The sequence below is a fragment of the Hetaerina americana genome, unplaced genomic scaffold (assembly GCF_022747635.1).
Source record: "Hetaerina americana unplaced genomic scaffold, ioHetAmer1.1.p SCAF_5, whole genome shotgun sequence".
NCBI lineage: Eukaryota > Metazoa > Arthropoda > Insecta > Odonata > Calopterygidae > Hetaerina > Hetaerina americana.
Genome location: NW_027287095.1, coordinates 67,794,002 through 67,813,790, shown reverse-complemented (window position 1 = coordinate 67,813,790; position 19,789 = coordinate 67,794,002). Strand labels below are relative to the sequence as shown.

General features: G+C 39.8%; 1 protein-coding gene across 1 annotated transcript in view; it reads left to right on the top strand.

The window, feature by feature from the left end:
- LOC139694092 (KH domain-containing, RNA-binding, signal transduction-associated protein 1-like) overlaps window positions 1-19,789 on the top strand; it is a gene marked incomplete at its 3' end in the record, with an annotated part of 337,621 nt that overhangs the window by 51,047 nt on the left and 266,785 nt on the right. The gene's annotated exons all lie outside the window — the stretch shown is intronic.

Here is a 19,789-nt window from a genome sequence, read left to right as displayed (position 1 = left end):
CAATTTTTTAGCTCTCCCAACATTTGCATCCAGAAACCGGAGTCTAAGCTAACATAACAGTATAAGAATTTAGTTGTTTTCCTCTATTTATTTGTGTTGTTCTGTTCACTCTTTCACTTGCAGCTCGATAGCGATGCAGCATTATATACGAATATGTATTTTTCTATGATACATATAATTCCATTGTCTAAAAAACTAGAAGTGTGATATTTTGGCTATATCGTACATACATATTTTTAATTCTCACTGGTTTATAACCTGATAATGCTATTCATTTAACATTTTAGTAAATGAATTAGATTGTGAAGAATACAAAAAATACGAGGTTGAAATTCAGATCTTTATTCTCTTCTCCGGCTATTTGAATACTAAATATATCATTAGCAAATAACAGAATATTAATTTTGTTTTTTTTTCATTTTTTTATTCTAGGATTAACCATGACTTTATGATCACTCAAAGATTCATCTGAATATACTTGTCAAAAAGTATGTTTACAGGCTTTCATGATAGGCTACATATTTGTCACTGATTAAATTGTTTCTATTTATTACCTCAGCTCCTTCCCTGTATCCAATATATTTGTGTTGTTTCATAGATTTTGATGCATAATTTAAATACCCAGAGTATATTCCATTTTTCATTATACTTACGTATATAGCCATTTTTTTCGGTTAATCCAATCAAAGGCATTGGTATAATATGTGAAAGATAGAATCTATTCCCTTTTTGGCATTTTTCACAAACAATAAGTTGATATTGATACTTCTTCCCGTTTTCATTCTAATTTTTTCATCGAGAATAAAATATCTGTATTTCCCGATGTCTGCATAGAATTCTTTTTGCATAGTTTAAAGGCTGCATTCGAAAAATTACTCTCTAATTTCTCTATATTCCTGTTTTAGTTATTCCTCAATATACGCAGGCATTATTTACACCTATTTCCTTTCCTTGGGTATGTGACAATATCCTACATAATTTAATGATTTTCAGTAACCTTAATTAAAACAGTATTTATACGTTTTATCAATTTTGAATAAATTCCCACGTTACAAGAAGACTTACGATATTTCCCTTTATAATTTCCTTGATGTTCTATATCGATCGAATTTCCTCCTGAATGAATATTTTACCATCTTCTTCTTATTCTCAATGTTGAATCTAAAATGGCAATTGCACCCATTCTATTATTATTATTATTATTATTTGGGATACATTGCTGTTAGGCGATAAGCCGGGTGGCAATGACATGATATAACAAATAGTAGTCATTCTTAAAACATATCACAGTGTCATTAAATAGTCGTATAGTAGACTTACAAAATAAAAAAATGAGAAAAAACAATATATTTTGATACAGCCATACACCTTCTGCCGTATTGCATTTAACAATCCCATCATGTATACCTTTTGCATTCACGCCTATGTTCGATTACTTTCTGCGTGAATGGAAGCGGACTACGCAGCCGATATTATTTCCCACCATATTGTTGCCAGAATAAATTTGATTCCACCAGTTCAGTTAAAATAATCATAGTTGGAAGAAAGAAAACTTGAAACTTATTTCCAATGGCATACCAACACGAATATGAGAATTTAAGCGACAACTTGAAAAGTATTCACTTAAAGTCGATAGTTTCTTCAAAATATTTTCAGAGGAAGTGCAACATGCGTACGTCAAGGACTGAAACTATTAGTGATTCATCCAGTGACCTAGAGAGGGAAATTGTACAAGATAAAAACGATACTTAAAGTGAGATAGAAACAAGCGATTGAATTGTAAACATAACAAAAATGGAAAAAATATATGTAATGTACTGTCATGTGTACTTAGTGTATTTTATGTATATATATATATATATATATATATATATATATATATATATATATATATATATATATATACACACACACACACATGAGGATATAACTGGGAGATGTGCTCAAATAATTTATTAATTAATGTGCAACTTTTATTAGTTTTCAAATTATGTAGATAGATGTCTATGTACATGATTTGTCTCTCTCACAAATAGCACTATCATCAAAACCTATTAAAGACAATATATCATAAAAGGGATAATGTATATATATTATTTATAGGTTAAAATAATTGTAGAATTTCATTTGAAACTATTATCAATAATGCAATCATGCGAAAAACGTTTGTAAACAATAAGCTCAAATCTTGGGATCATAAGTCCAAAGAAAAAATATTTCTATTTAGGAATTAACATTATTACTAATAAATTGTTATCTAATTTTTTTTTAATTTTAATGAAGGAGGGATGCTTTCGGTTTTTTTTTTTTGAGCATGTAGGTCAAACATGGAAGTTAACTCGATGGTTTTAGGGCAGTACTCACCAAATTTTGGCGCAGAGAAAGTTTTTCTGCGACCGTCACCAACAACGTGCAACCGGTGCAAAACAGAGAGCACGTCCCCTAATGGACAATAAACCTTCACATCTGTGAGATGCTAATTGAGACCAAATGTACTTTGGTTGCTGGATAAAGCCCGGTGGCGAATAGGTTTTTGTAGCATACATCGTCCAGTCGAGAATAAAAAGTCCACACAACCCATCTCTCCCTTCCTTCCGGTGTTTTGTTCTTGTCGGCGCATGCCTGCGTGGCAGCATCTCGCATACGATTGGTCCTGAAACAACGGGAAGGGAAATTATTCAGAGGAACATATTCATCAACAATGCGGATCCAAGTTTCCATTACACAATATGAGGATTCGTTAATTAAAATCCAAGAACAACCTCTGCGTGATCTTCTGTATAAGGCTGCATTAGCGTGTTGGCTGGTGAAGTCTTGACAAAAACCTGTAATTTAGTAATCGTGAGTATTAACAAACTTCTAATAAAATGAATTTTGATCAAAGAAAAGTTCTCTTTAATCGTAATCTACCGTGGTTTGGGTTTGATGGCTAATATGCGAGAGGGAAGAAAAACACTTAAATCAATTAGTGGCGGGATCTCTCCTATTACATCCACCGATTGCCATTTTTCGCTGCAGCATTGGGCACAATTCTCTCAGAATTAAAAAATTTAAAATATGGACCGAATTACTGTCTTTGCTACTGGAGGAACTTTAATTTTTTTTAATATCCCTACCACACGTTTAGAAAATGAACATTCTTTCGCTGTGGTCAAAAACATTCCCCGCAGAAATTTCCTAGGTGATATAACTAGTGAGGAATGATATTTATCGTAATCATTTATTCTTTTCCTGACGTCCGATGAGTCGGATTATTATTTGATTTATAATGGATTGTGTGCTGATTCAATAATACTAATGGAAGAGTCTATTCTTGTCCTATTTTAAGCTTCAATCCGTTTTAAATGATATATCCTTGCTTCCTTCTCAAAAATGTTGATAAAGTCAGTTCGATCAGACTAAGGTCCACATCCCATTGCTCACACGTGTTCGAAATGATCTCTATATCTTGTGAGTAATTCGAAACCAGTTTGAGTCATTTTATTTTCTCTTAGCACATTTTATTGTGACTTATATTGTTTTGTTATACCGAAGACATTAGTCGCATAAATACGAGTAGACGTATGACCTCGAGAGCAACACCTGATGAGACGGAATAGTTGATGGAACGCCAAATGGCCTAGTCAAGTTTGCAATTGTAAATAAAGCATTCCTAGTACGCGAATAGCAGTACTACAGGTACCACGGGAACCACGGGTATTGTTAAGAATCCTGCTATGATTTGCGACCTTTGTGACTGAAGATACACACTAACAGACGTCGATCACCCTATCGTACCATAGATGCGTGGAGTAGGAGAGGAGCATGTATTTAAAAAAGGGGGCGGATTCCGCCGCGGAAATGTGGGGCAATTTGCGTCCAACACTCCCCTTCCCACTCCCCTGCCCTCCGGTGTAGCGGGAGACCCTTGCGCCCTCGACAAATCTTTGAGCTGGCAACACTGCTCGGTGTGGTCGAAGGTTGCCGACCTTTCCTTCGAACTCACGGACAATTTTTCCATCTCTTTCGTTCACATACGCATACTTTGGCCGGCAGACAGGTGATCCCCCGCTCTTTCTTCTCCTCGTCCCGAAAATGACGTCGTGTCCCGTCTGCTCACGCTTCAGGGGTTTCTATGATCCGACCCGACCTATCGTTTTCCCTCGTCATATCCCCCTCCTCTTCCCACTTTAGTCCCTCAGAAAATTTCATGCCCACCCCATTCGGCACCCTATCCTATCCCTAGGTCCGTACCCGCCGCCATCCGGGGAGCAACACTATTTTCCTCCGGAGAGCTCATTCAGGGGTGTGGGAGGCGCCCTGCACCTCCCACACCCCCGGTCCCCGCACCGGGCTACCCGCCCAAACCCCCACCGCCCATCCCCGCATCCCTCCAATGAAAAGCGTTCCACCGCCCGCACCCTCATCCACCCCTCCCTCCCCTTCTCTCGCCGCCTCCCACCTCTCGGTCCCGCACCCAAGCCGTCAAAATCGAATCGATCTCCTCCTTTTTGGATCGCCCCACGAGGCAGTTCTTCCCCACCCCTCTCCTCCACCCTCCCTCCTGCCCCACACACGCAACGCCCTTCCCCAAAAACCCCCCTCTCCAAAAGACCCCCGAAAGATCTCATGTACTCCCTCCATCCTTCTCACTCCCTCTCTCTCTCTCTTCAACCTTTGGTCCGCAAAGGGAACTCCGCGACTCCCTACCCATGGACGTCAACTTCACCAGAATCACACGTGTTCACATATTTCCCACACAGATGCCCTGCTCCTCCCATCCGTCCGCACACGCTCAACCGTCGACGACGGGTGGATTTACCGGAGCTTGGGGTGACCACATCACCCTAGAATCTCCATCCTCTTTCTCTCCCTTCCTCTCTCATAACCCAGCTTCTCACTCCCATCCCCCTCTTTTCCTAACCCTCACCTCCGCCTCCCTACACGGCTCTTCCTCCCCCTTCGCTACACCCAACACATCGCGTTCGGAACGTTTTTTTTGCTCGCAATTTTTTCTTCCATTTTTTTCCATTTCATCTTTCCAACCAGAACATTTGCCTGCTGAATTTCAAAGTGAAAATATTTAGGTTGAAAAGGGACTCCCTCTTTCTCTCTCCCGCTCTTTCTTTCTCTGTCTCTCTCTCTCTCTCTCTCTCCATCCCCCCACTCATCCTTGCCTGCCTACGTTTTCACGACACGAATCACAACTTTGCTCGAAAATCCTGAGAGAGAGAGGTCGTGCAATTAGTAGCAAATTACTTACGTGCCGAACTCTCTTGTCAGCCTACGGGAGAATGAATGCAGGCGGGGAAAGTACTACGGTCGGTGCTGTAATCTGGCACGCACCTCTTCGGACGAATGTTTCACGTCAAGCACTCTCCTCGTGTGAGTGTATTCCACTGTTCCTCCTCACCGTTGGCAGTTTATCCTTGAGGCTTCATCGGCCGTCGAGGTCACCCCACGACGCGTTCGACCCCGTGATGCGATTCAAAAACCGCAGACAGTGGATCCCCTACCAGGAATGAAAACCGAGCCATTAAAACCCCATGGCTATCTTGTGAAATTAGAATCCTTGAATATGTGTGACTTGCCTGTTCCGGTGAAACTGGCACTTCCTTGGGATTAATGAATCCATTTTTTATGACAAAGAATGAGGTGTCTTTTGACAATTGACGAATATTTTCAAATTGGAAACCATTGTCTATTCCCCCTTGATTTTTTGTGAAATGAAGTATTGGCTTAGTCTTCCTTTAAAAGATTTTGTTATTAAAATTCTGTATTCTTCATTACTTTAACGGCACGTTGACCTAATGCTGACAACTTTGACGAGGTAAAAACTACACGTAATGCACAAAAATTTGGAAAAGTTAGAGTCTAAATATACGTACCAGATTTTGGAAATAATAACTTGTTTGCAAGTCTGTTGTAGTAGTTTTCAAACACATCCAATATTAAGTCACTCAATTATTAACAAAAAATTACGGAGAGATAAAGTGTCTACATATTATCAGTTTGATATATTTCTAGTCTAATAAAACGTGCCGTCAACAATTCGTTTTTTTTCTGAAACCAATTAAGAATACATACATGCACGAGGTTAATTTGTAAATTCCGGATAAATATAAAAAGTAATTAGTTTCTTAGGATCAACCAATTTTATTTTTCAACCTAGTCGCCTCTTTAGGCTATGCATTTCGTCCAACGCTACTCCAGTTTGTTGATCCCTTCTAAATATGGCAATTGTTCCAAATTCGCAATCGCCTCCTCGTTTGAATAATATCTCCAGCCATTTCTTCATAATTGAAAACAGATATACTCTGAAAGCCAAATCTGGATGAGAAGGTGGGATGACGAACGAGTTGGAATCGTAACTCCATCAACTTGGTGGCCAAAACTGTATAGAAGTTAACTGGTACGTTGTCGTGATGGGAAACGACTTTTTGTGGACCAATCATGAGAGGTTTTCCTCCATTTTAGTTTTCAGGAGGTCTTATAACGATGCATAGTATGCACCCTATTTCAAATACTTCATCAAGATTGAACCTTGCGAATCCTAAAAAAAAACAGTGGCCATAGTCTTCTCAGTTGAAGGAACGGTGTTAATATTCATTGTTGCAGACCCTCCGCTGGCAACCCATTTTTCGTAATGTTCCTCGGTTTCATTAATATAGTGATGCCGATCATATAAATCCTGGAAATAATTATAAATGCGGTGGTGTCCCGTTACTTTTCTCAAAAGTGTTTTTAACGTGACGCCAACTTACAATGGCCAACCCTCTGGAGTCAAACGCCTTTACATCCGCCTCACTGAGGAACAGACGCTGCGAGGACTACCTTTCGTTAGGATCCTATCCTTTGACTTATTTGTAATGAGTGACCCTACTCTATGTAGTGATGTATCAATTTTAACAAATACCTTTGAACTTCGCTAAAAAATCTGAAAACCATCTAGGGAATATGTCACATGATTTCGCCTTTGGTCAAACTTCCAGTCATAAATTGTCCATCTATGTACCGTGCAACTATCAAACTGCGATGGTTGTCGCAAACAAGACACCAACTTTGAGGATGGCATTGAAGTTGAAAAAAATGTAGCAATTGGATAGCAGAGTAGTCATTCACCAGAAAACAAAAACCAAAGTAGCATAAACACAAAAGAGAGAAACACGACCACGTTCTACAGAGGTGGGAAGGAGAGGACTATACACAAACATACGTATAGTACGTTTTCGTATGATGTGTTCTTACATCAGGTCAAAAAATTATAGAAAAAATATGTGTAAATGACTGAAAATATTTGAACAACCGTGAACCAGAAATTTTGGGTTTAATTATTTCCTCGTTACTTCACATGCGTTCTACGCTAGAGTATTCCCGATGAAATTCAATTTGATATGTGCAAGGTAATGTTTGCAATGAAAACGAAATGCAAACTATCTTCCAAACGCAATGGCATTCGAATAGAGAATAGTAAGTTTGCATTTTAAAATGGTGTTGGACTTGCTCCGTTAATCAGATAACTCGTAGTCTCGCTGCTATTTGAACGTGAATTTCCGAAACTATGTTGATTTTGTCATTGTAGATTAGTTCGCTGATATGTAATGTCTCTCTCTCCATTACTGCGATGCAATAGTACGCATTTCACATAGGCGTTTGCTTGAATTCTTTGCTTGTTGACGTCTAGAGTACATGTGCACTCTTGAAACCCCGTCCTACAGCACAACTGAGGAAATTGTATCCTGGGGAAACCAATTTGAGTCAAGTTATCAGGATTCCAGCCAGACGAGGCTCTTTCGGTACTTCGGTGAACTCAATTTTTCTTCCACAAGGAAAGAGGCCTTAGAAGTTCATGCCGAGGAAAAATGTTTTACCATTACACAAACTTCAATTTTTCAAAGGGGGGTTGCTTCCTTAATGTAAATATTTTGCTTTGGTAATAAGCCATCACTCATTTTAATCTTGGCATATTTTTGTACGAGTTAATCAGTATTTTTAATAACCCTGGAATTAAATATCAATTTCGTGTATGATTGCATTGCAACATTCTAGTTTTTTTCATTTATTGTTTTTGAAGATTTAAATCAAACTTTTCTCTAATTATTTGACGAGTGTTAATAATTTTTTATTAGTTTTTTAAACCTTGGAAGGGTTTGAAATTTTTTAGCGTAATCCAGTGAGAAAATTGTTGGATTACTCACTGAAGGGTCCGACTTCAATTCCGGAGGACGCCTCTGAGGCACCCTTAGCTTCATTCAAAATTGGTCATTTTTCGGATACCAGATATTCCTGGGAAACCACAGTCAGTAAATGAAAGACCAACTGACCACCGCTCACCCTGATGTGTGAATTTCACCCACCATTACGCTTAGTGCCGGGTGAGGTCTATCCTCGCGAATCAAATTAATCTTCTGGTTACATCTACATCTACATCTACATAATACCCCGCAAGCCGCCGCAAGGGCGTGTGGCGGGGGGTGTTAGGTCACCAACCGTAAAAACGAAAAATACCACATGCAAAAAACAACACGGAAAATTACACCCCAGCAGCGCACACACTCATGCAAAACTCCCTCCATCCAATACTCATGCAAACACATACACCGCCAAACAACAAAAAACTGCACCCCAGGATACAGCACGAAAGCCATCCTAAAACACGCAAGCCACGACACAACAAGCAAGAATGTGAAACATCACTACCACATGAAAATGCACCACAAAACACTCAACCCCCCAAAGAGACAGTAAAAGGAAGGGAATTCGACCCAACGTTGCAGGTAGCAGGAATTTCCCCCCGCGGAGAGGGACGAGGGATTGAAAGGGAAACTTAAAAACAGATGAACAGAACACGAATGAGGTCATTCGGAAAGAATGGGTTATTATAACAAACACATAAGGTTAGTGGAGGAGCATGCATTTAAGTAGAACTAATTATTTTTTAGACACTGAAGGGTGGCAAGTGGAATTTTTACTATCTATAATCCTACAGTTGCTATCCCGTATTGTCCGTGGGAAGAAGGAGTCCTTGAGTCGGCTAGTCCTGGCATCTATTTCCCGAATTTTATATGCATGATCCAAGCGACCAATGTATGTAGGAGTACGAATAATCTGCGAGACCTCGGTGCTGAAACATGCGGATCTGAATTTATTTAATAATTTCAGTCTTGCATTGAATCGTCTCTCTTCTAATGATTCCCACCCCAAATCCATGAGCATTTCGGTAACGCTTTGCGTTTTATCGTAGGAATTTTTTACAAAACGGGCTGCCCGGCGTTGAACCTTCTCAATTTCCCGAATGAGACCTTTTTCACTCGGGTCCCACACGCTGTATGCGTATTCTAAATGAGGCCTTACAAGAGCGTGGTAACAACGTTCCTTGACCTTTGAGTCACTTTTGCCGACAATGCGTCTAATGAATCCCAATTTTTTATTTGCTTGACCGCAGACTTTACGTATGTGAGTCCCCCAAGTTAAGTCTTTAGTGAATGTGACACCTAGGTATTTTACCGTATCATCTACATCTACATCTACATAATACCCCGCAAGCCGCCGCAAGGGCGTGTGGCGGGGGGTGTTAGGTCACCAACCGTAAAAACGAAAAATACCACATGCAAAAAACAACACGGAAAATTACACCCCAGCAGCGCACACACTCATGCAAAACTCCCTCCATCCAATACTCATGCAAACACATAAACCGCCAAAGAACAAAAAACTGCACCCCAGGATACAGCACGAAAGCCATCCTAAAACACGCAAGCCAGGACACAACAAGCAAGAATGTGAAACATCACTACCACATGAAAATGCACCACAAAACACTCAACCCCCCAAAGAGACAGTAAAAGGAAGGGAATTCGACCCAACGTTGCAGGTAGCAGGAATTTCCCCCCGCGGAGAGGGACGAGGGATTGAAAGGGAAACTTAAAAACAGATGAACAGAACACGAATGAGGTCATTCGGAAAGAATGGGTTATTATAACAAAACACATAAGGTTAGTGGAGGAGCATGCATTTAAGTAGAACTAATTATTTTTTAGACACTGAAGGGTGGCAAGTGGAATTTTTACTATCTATAATCCTACAGTTGCTATCCCGTATTGTCCGTGGGAAGAAGGAGTCCTTGAGTCGGCTAGTCCTGGCATCTATTTCCCGAATTTTATATGCATGATCCAAGCGACCAATGTATGTAGGAGTACGAATGATCTGCGAGACCTCGGTGCTGAAACATGCGGATCTAAATTTATTTAATAATTTCAATCTTGCATTGAATCGTCTCTCTTCTAATGATTCCCACCCCAAATCCATGAGCATTTCGGTAACGCTTTGCGTTTTATCGTAGGAATTCTTTACAAAACGGGCTGCCCGGCGTTGAACCTTCTCAATTTCCCGAATGAGACCTTTTTCACTCGGGTCCCACACGCTGTATGCGTATTCTAAATGAGGCCTTACAAGAGCGTGGTAACAACGTTCCTTGACCTTTGAGTCACTTTTGCCGACAATGCGTCTAATGAATCCCAATTTTTTATTTGCTTGACCGCAGACTTTACGTATGTGAGTCCCCCAAGTTAAGTCTTTAGTGAATGTGACACCTAGGTATTTTACCGTATCAACTACTGCTAGGTCACCTCCAGCTAATTTGTAAGCAAATCCCGTTGATCTTTTAAAGAAATTTACCACTGAACATTTATTATAATTTAGAGTCAATCCCCAGTTAGAACACCATCAACTACTGCTAGGTCACCTCCAGCTAATTTGTAAGCAAATCCCGTTGATCTTTTAAAGAAATTTACCACGGAACATTTATTATAATTTAGAGTCAATCCCCAAAGAGAGAGATAGAGTTAATACCTATGATGGTAATACTATAAGGATATAGAAATAATTTTGAAGGATCAAAGAAAAAATTCTCTATTGTATTTAAGAAAGGAGAAAACGATGGACAGCTGTTGCCAGTATGAAAATTTTTTTAAATTATGTATAACTTTTTGCAAAGAAAAATCTTTGAGATTCTTGAAAAAAGTACTGTATTCTTATTTGATTTGATATTTATTCTATTGTTGAATTGGACTAATATTTTATATGAACCTTTTTATTTAATCGCCAGTTGAAGGAAATAAGCGTTAGCTCACTGAAGAATTATCATATTGGGACACATTGTGCAAGGTTTAAAACAACCATGATGATAGCTTAAATTAGGTACGATTGACACGTTTGACTTTTTACCAAAATAATTGCCAACACCATGCTTCACATAAGATTCGAACCCAAAACTTTTAATTTTCAGTAAACCACAAAATTTGCAAGGTTTTAGCACAGTAACCTAATGGCTTAAGTGACATAATCGATGTCTCCTACCTCCAAGTCACTGTCATGAGAACATAATTATTGTATTCGTAATGTGTTAGCCTATCATTTCCGATCACCATTATCATCTTCGAGTTGCATCTTCCCACGATCAAAATCCTCTGTAATCTGGAAAGTTAGATTTAAATTGCATAAATTTCAAACTTGTCAACGGATTAGGTTTGCATCTTAAGTATTCACGGTAAAAACATCAGACATGTAGTAAGGAAAAGAACACATTTCATTCGATCCGTGTGATGAAATGCCTAGTCCAGAATAAAGCGTGGAGACCCGGATGAATATTTCAGCTACGCAAAAATAGCACGAGCACTGTTAGAGACACTTCGCGTCGAGTTCCGGCTTACCTTCTTCCGAAAGCGGTGCGCTCTGGCTTTGTTTCCTCGGGAATCCGCCCACCGCTGAGAATGAAGGGTGGCTGGAGGAAGGGAGGGAGGGTTGAAGGGGAGTGTGAGAGAGAGAGAGAACGGAAGTCGTATCCATGGTTACGAAGGTCCTTATCGCGCGAGCAGACGAGCAAGCGGTGACGGGGCGTGTTCCGGAAAGGACGAAGGCTTCACGTCGAGTGAGATGGAGAGAGTAAAAGAGAGAGAGAGAGAGAGAGAGAGGGTGAGCAGAAGGGGTGGAGGAGAGGGAGGGCAGAACGGAGAACTATCCTGTCGAATGAGAAAGCAATCGAGCCTTAAACATTGCACCGCACTGTATGGTTTTCCGGGCCAGAGAGAAGGGAGCGAGGTGGGTGGGGCAGGAGAGAGGGGACGGCTGGTTTCAAAGGCATTGAGGATGAGGATAGGTGACGGAGGGGGAATGCAACTAGAATGACTACGTCATTATTCCTGCCAGTGTGAGAGGACTTCGTGAGTGGGGGAGGAAGGGGTTGGGAATGCAGGGGTGGGGAGGGAAGGAGGGTCGCCCTGATGGGCCGGCGGAAAGATGGAGAGGTTAGATGGGGAGACCGCGTCACTACCACGCCAATAACCGTGTCTGAGGTCGGAGAGTGGGGAGTTTGGAGAATGAGGAGGGGGAGGTCGGATAGTGGGAGGGTTCAGAGGAATGGGTTGGGATCACAACGACTGAGTACACCCGCTCCTGGGTCCCGTAGAGCCGGACGTGTGTCCAACCTTTAAAAACCTCCCTTAACGACCGCCAATCCCTCGCCGAAAGAGAACACCACCCTCATCGCACTACCCTACCTCCCTTCCTCCCGCCTCCCATTAAAGGACGAACTTTCTCTTGGGTGCGCCTCTTTGATACGTGACTGGGAGCCCTTAGGGTCCTCGGGAATTCGGGCGATCTTATCCCTATTGAGTGCCATATACGCTCCCTATTATGAAAAGCTCTCTCCCTCTCTCTCTCTCTCTCTCTCTCTCTCTCTCTCTCTCTCTCTCTCTCTCTCTCTCTCTCTCTCTCTGGAATGCGAGTAGTGTTAGGACTCTCTCGACCAATCTGGATTTAGTCGGTGCTGTTGGTAGAGATTGGCCAAAGGTCCTTCAATGGTTCGCATTCCGAAAAACTTTTTTGACATGACACGGGATGGCCCCGATGGAATCCTGGGAGTGCCGAATGGGCTAATTCTCCGTGGTGAATTCAGTAATGTACTGCAATCAACGTGTATATTTTTATTCCTTTCGCCAATCTCATCATCCAATTAACTTATCAATTTAGAGCACCCGCACCCGGTGGTCCATAAAAAATGGGCTGAATGGGATTAAAAAAATATAATTCTTGGGCAAAATTATTTAATCATTCTCCATTAAAATAGAAACGAATATCATTGTTATTTCATCACACTGAAATAAATATATAATAATCTTCCACAAAATATGTTAAGCAATTTTGAACAATTTCTGTTTAACCGGTAGAAATGAAATCAAGTGTAATCGCTAGATTATTTACTCAATATTTAAAATCTTCTCATGATGCTTTATTTATGGAACATAATGATCGGTGTGGAGACTTACATGAAAGAATGCCTATATCCCCGGAACATTCAAGATAGGTGCTGGGGGTACCAAGCGATTATATTTCATGCCAAATCAAAGTTATTTCTATTGAAATTTCTCTTCTAGGAGCCACCAAAATGTGAATACTACCTTGATCAAAAAGTTCCCGGAATAACCACCGTGTGGCGCTCCCATCGTTCCGATTTGAGTTCTGTTTTTTTTTGTTAAATTGGTACATCTGTTGTTGATATTCCCTTTAAATCTTAGTGTCATAACTTGACATTTGCAAAAGTTACGTAGCCAAGAGTACATCCATCTCTGTGTGTGTTGGCGATTTTTTACAATTTCAGAAATGGATTTAAATTTGCAACAACGAACTTGTATTAAATTTTGCGTAAAAAACGGATTTAGTGGCGCACGGACGTTGGAAATGTTGGAAAAGTGTTTCGGCAACGATTCTCTAAAAAAAACGGTCGTTTACCAGTGGCACGAGCGGTTCAGAAGTGGTCGTGAGTCAATCGAAGATGATGAACATCGACATCGAAAGTCGGTGAAAAAATTGATAAAGTAAAAGAAATGTTGGTCAATAACCGCAAATTAACCATCAGAGAAATAGCGGAGGACTTGAACATTGCCTATGGATCCGCCCAAGACATTGTGGTTAATGATTTGGGTTTCCGTCGTGTAGCAGCAAAGTTGGTGCCAAAAGACCTCAATTTCATGCAAAAAAGAGACCGTGTTGACGTCGCAAAAGACATGATTTGCGAGGCTGAATCCGATCCCACATTCATCAAAAGGATCATTACTGGAGACGAGACGTGGGTTTATGAGTACGACACGCAATCCAGACATCAGGCAAGTGAATGGCGTTCACCAAATGAGCCGAGACCAAAAAAACCACGTCGTTTTCAGTCAAAAAAGAAGGCAATGCTGACGGTTTTCATGGATTACAACGGTGTAGTGCATCATGAATTTTTGCCAGACAGTAAACAAAGAGTATTATTTGGGCGTTATGAGACGTTTGCGTGAAGCAATTCGCCGAAAGAGACCAGAAATGTGGGCAGAAAACTCGTGGATTTTGCACCATGATAACGCACCGTCGCACAGTGCTATCATTATTCGTAATTTTTTGACGAAAAATGCAACAAATACCATCCAACAGCCACCGAATTCACCTGATTTGGCTCCCTGTGACTTCGTTCTGTTCAATCGAGTTAAAAAACCATTACGGGGAACGCGTTTTAGCAGCCGAGAGGAAGTAATGGAAAAATCGCAGGAAGCACTGATGGACATACCGAAAACCGACCGTAACTTTTGCAAATGTCAAGTTATGACACTAAGATTTAAAGGGAATATCAACAACAGATGTACCAATTTAACAAAAAAACAGAACTCAAATCGGAACGATGGGAGCGCCACACGGTGGTTATTCCGGGAACTTTTTGATCAAGGTAGTATGTAGGAATTATTAGACAGTCGTCGTTCTGTTCTATGGTTTGTTAAGGTTGAAGTTCGTGCTTCTCGCGCTGAAGACTCCGCTTCGGATTCCAGCTGGGATAAATTTTTCTCTCGTAATCCGAGTCATCCGAGGGTGCCATGTGGTGGACGTAGGTCTCCCTGTTACGGATGAGATAATAAACTGGTAAGAGTTAGCTAATGTTGACGACGGGATAGCCCTAAAACCTCACCAAACCATAAAAGCGGAATGTCAAGTCTTTAATAAAGAGGCAACCATAAGGTCAACTCCCCACTCGAGAGTAAACTACTAACTTGGATGATACAGGTTGCAGAATAAGCGTCCTTTGGGTACGAGACAGTAGATTCAAAACCGAGTATTAATCCTGTTTATATACGTCAACAACACACGCAGCCTTTACGTAATACACGACCCCGATTTAAATTGCGTTTTTCTGGTTTTAAGGATTTTTCTCTACGCGTTCTCTCGAAAGGTAAAAAAGAAAAGGAACTTTGACAGCTCTAAAAAATGACTGAATTAATGGTTTCGGAATCACTCGGCGTCACAAGTATTTGAAGTGAAATGTCAAGAGCGGTGCGATAAAAACCGAGACACCTCCACCTCAAAGCCGTGACTAAAACTCGGCGTGATTTGAAATTTTTCGGCCTATATTTTCGTGGAAAAATGGAAGTAGCTGTCTGGATCTGAATTAAATTTCTATTCGGAGTCAACGTCATTCGCAACGGTGTGGTCTCACTTCGCGTGCATGCGCCGACCAGAGAATCGCTCCGGGCTCACGAATAATTAAAAGGACTGCGTAGGAGATGAATATTTTGAGGACAGCCAAATCCGTCGCTCTTGCCATGCCCGGAAGAATAGTGCCGGAGAAACGAGCCGTGTGCAGCGGGTACCTACTCTCATTGCACCGCACTGTCCGACATCCAGCAGGGGCATCGGAATGCTTAAAACTGTACTAACCCACTCCTTTTCTACCCTCCCCCCTCGTGTGGCTTTCGCGGTCGTAATAATCCCTGGCGGTTTTTTTATCATGGCGTATAAAAACTTTTAGTAGCTACGTACATTTTGAAATGCACTCACGTTGCGGAAATTTTGAGATAGAGTCGTAGGAAGGTATTCTTCTTCTTTCAACATATTGGCCGTAATTTACCGTACCTCATTGAAGAGTTGGCACCAAGTTGGGTGTGGATGAAGAGGACGTTCTTTTTAAATATCTGAGTGAAATCCTGCCAATGTTTAATTTCAAAAGTTCAATGCGTTAATTACACGCCATTTCAAAAATATTTCTTTGCTTGAACATTTTATGCAAAATTATTGTTGGGCTAAATTTTGTTGCACTGTTTTGTTGTGAAACTGTACTCATCCACACTCTACCTCACTCTAAATTCAGGAATAGCTTTTTTGTAAAACACCTGGGAATTTTACCTCTTAGGTCCTCTTTCAGTGAGGATTTGTGTAAAATTATTAACTATGGAGTTAAGTTAAGAGATTTCATTTGGAAGTCACTTCCATAAGGTTTCCATGACTTTAAATATGTCCGTCGATTCAAGAAGGCATCTGTCAGCGCCGCTTTTCTTCTGTCTTATTCAAAACGAAGAGGTCTAAGGGCGATACTATTTTATAATTTTTTTTAGCGGCACTGCTTCGGTTTCTTATCAATCTCGTCGCATGAAATCTGTCCCGTATGAGCAAAATTTAATAAAAATTCATGAGATCAACAGCATACGAGGCCATAGAAGGAATTAAACTCGCGAACTATAGGTAAGACTGTGAACTAAAGTCTGCATTGACGGTTTCAACAGGTCATACGGTTATATCAAGATTCTCTTTGATTGACCCTTTGTCTTTTCTCTTGTAGTTAATTGATGTTTTAATTAAATACTTTATTCTTTAAAATTATCAAATTTTCTGTAAAACTCTTGTTAATCATTTTATTGTACATGCCTTAATGATGAGTTTACAACATTAAGACGGCTTGAAGGATATAATTTTGCTATTGATACAACTTGACTCATCAAATTCAATTATGTTAAATTTAAAAATTATAGATGAACAATAAAGATGTGATTAACTATTTGCACATTAATGAGATGTACTATTTAACCAAATTACTATAGTTAAAAGAATGACTGTATACGTGATTTATAAATATTCAAATTTACTTTGCAAATTGTCTGATCTGGCAACAGCTGGTATAAGAACGATGGCCGTTGATTTGAAAGCTTTTCTTTGCCCCAAATTTCTGTTAAATGGGATTCATTCGTCTGATTCGTTAAAAAAATAATTGAAAATTCTGTTGAAAAGATGATGGGGACAAAATTTAATTGTCGTTGACGACATTGCTATTGAATATTACGGAAAAAGATTGCAAAATAGTAAACAATAGTGGCTAGTTACGTCTAGTACGTTACTAGTAATTGGTACCTCAAGAAATATTATTAGAGTAAGAATTCATGTATATATCCAGCAGTATAACTTGAGATGAAAAAAGTTTGACCGACTATAAGCGAAGAATAATTGAAGCTAGAAGACGTGCTGGAGGAGACTGCTGAGGATTTAATAACTATTACTATTATTACTATTATAAATACACATGTGCTAATAGACACTGTCAGGTGGCACACAAGTCCCAAACAATTGCAAAATATAATACATAAAACCAGACAAACACAGATCTCTTTAACAAAACAAGTGAATCCCCATCCCATTTACAACCATTAACCAGCAAGAAAAAAAAGATACATAAAAAAAAATTAAGCTATAACATATAATACCATACACCACACATAAATCAAATTTTTACATATATACCTTACATCTATTCTTAAAAGTATACACTCTGTTAGGAAAGGGCTCGAATATTTTTGCAGGTAAGGTGTTCCACTCAACAATTGTTCTATTTAGAAATGAAAATTTTTTTTTATTTGTCCTCTGTGCCCGGCATTTTATCTTAAATTTGTGATCATTTCTGCCTATAAAATTTGGGTTCCCCGCCTCTTTCCTAAGATCTGCCCAAGCTTTCTCCCCCTTCAAAATTCGGAACATTCCACAAAGTCTGCTTACTTTTCTTCTAGATTCTAGAGGTTCCCAGCCCAGCGTTTCTAGCATGTCAGACACACTCTCCATCCTCCCATGCTTCCCCAGTACATATCGGGCAGCCTTTCTTTGCACCTTTTCCAGTTTTTTAATATGACCTTCTTCATGAGGGTCCCATACAAGAGAAGCGTACTCTAAAATTGGTCTTACTAGGGTCTGATAAGCCTTCTCCTTGGTTGCTCTACCGCTCCCTTTTAGGTTTCTCATTACCCAATGAAGAGTTTTGAAAGCTTTCTTATAGATGTACTCCACATTTAGCCCCCACCCTAAGTCCTTAGTTAAATATACACCTAAGTATTTGACAGTATCACTTCTAGGAATGACATTTTCTGAGAATTTATATTCCCTATGGTTTCCATTTACCTTATTGCTAAAAGTGATGGATTTGCATTTGTTAACATTAATATCCATCCCATTTTTTGTCACCCAATCAGCCATTTTATTAATGTCCCTCTGAAGTTTGTCACGGTCTCTGTCATTTTCGACTTTCCTGTAGATAATACAGTCGTCTGCAAAAAGTCTTAACTGAGAATTAATATTTATTGGGAGATCATTTATATATATTAAAAACAATAGCGGGCCAAGTACGCTTCCTTGTGGGACTCCCGATGTTACCCTTGCTTTTTCAGAATACACTTCTCCTAATTTTACCCTTTGTGTTCGACCTTCCATGAAATTTCTGACCCAAGAGATTACTCTTCCATCTGTGTGTAGTGGCAATTGGCCCATCTTAAGCATTAAGCGATCGTGGTCAACTTTGTCAAAGGCTTTTGACAGGTCGACTATTATAGCATCCACCTCTATTCCCGCATCCATAGAGTCGAACATTTCTTGGCAGAACCCTAATAGCTGAGTTTCACAAGAGTGCCCTTTTCTAAAACCGTATTGGCGACTATACAACCAATTCTCACTCTCCCACAGGTCCCAGAGATAATCATATATTATCTTTTCTAATAGCTTGCATACAACTGATGTCAAGCTTACCGGTCTATAATTATCAACTAGTGCCTTATCTCCTCCTTTGAAAATTGGCGTAACATATGCCTCCTTCCAAGCATTTGGCAGGGCATTATTGTTTAAGGTAACATTGAATAAATGATTTATATACTTTGAAACTACACTACCGCCCAATTTAAGCAAGTCAATTGAGATACCATCTGGCCCTTTTGATTTATTTGCCCTCATTTTCATAATTTTTTTATAAATTTCTGCGCTCGTCGTTTTAATACTTTTGGTATTTAATATTTTTTCGCCTCCTTGTTGACTCAGAGATGAATCTACAGGATCCTTTTTATTTACCATAACCTTAAATACACTTGCATACCAATTATTAAACGTATTAGCCTTTTCCTTATCATCAACGATTAGTGTCCCATCCTCTTTTTTTAAAGCTGTTATGTTTTCCCTGTTGTCTTTCCTCCTCCGGAGGTACTTGTAAAATTTATTTCCATTATCTATCCCGATTATTTTCTGTAGAAAACTATCTTTGGCTATTTTCTTTTCTCTATTCAATTCACGAACTAATTTTTTGTAAATTATGAGCCATTCCGAGCTCTCGTTCCGTTTTTTGTGAATCACTCTCAGTTTTTTCTTCAAGGATCTAATTTTGCGGTTGTAGAATTCTGGATCAGTATTTTCTTTAAGAATTTTTTTCGGGACAAATTTATTTAATCCCTCCTCCATTATCCCCTTAAATGTTTTCCAGATTTCTTCTACATTCTGCCCACCACTTACCCATTTTGAATATTTTTCCCTTAAAAAGGTCTGTAACCCTTCCCTGTCACCCCGTTTATATTGCCAAACTATCTTTTTGTTTACTAGCCCCTTATACTGAGCCCTCTCCCAGTTTAGATATATACGCACAGCTGAATGGTCACTTATTCCCGGAAGGACATCGACTTCCCCTACCCACTTTTTCGGTCTCACAAGTATG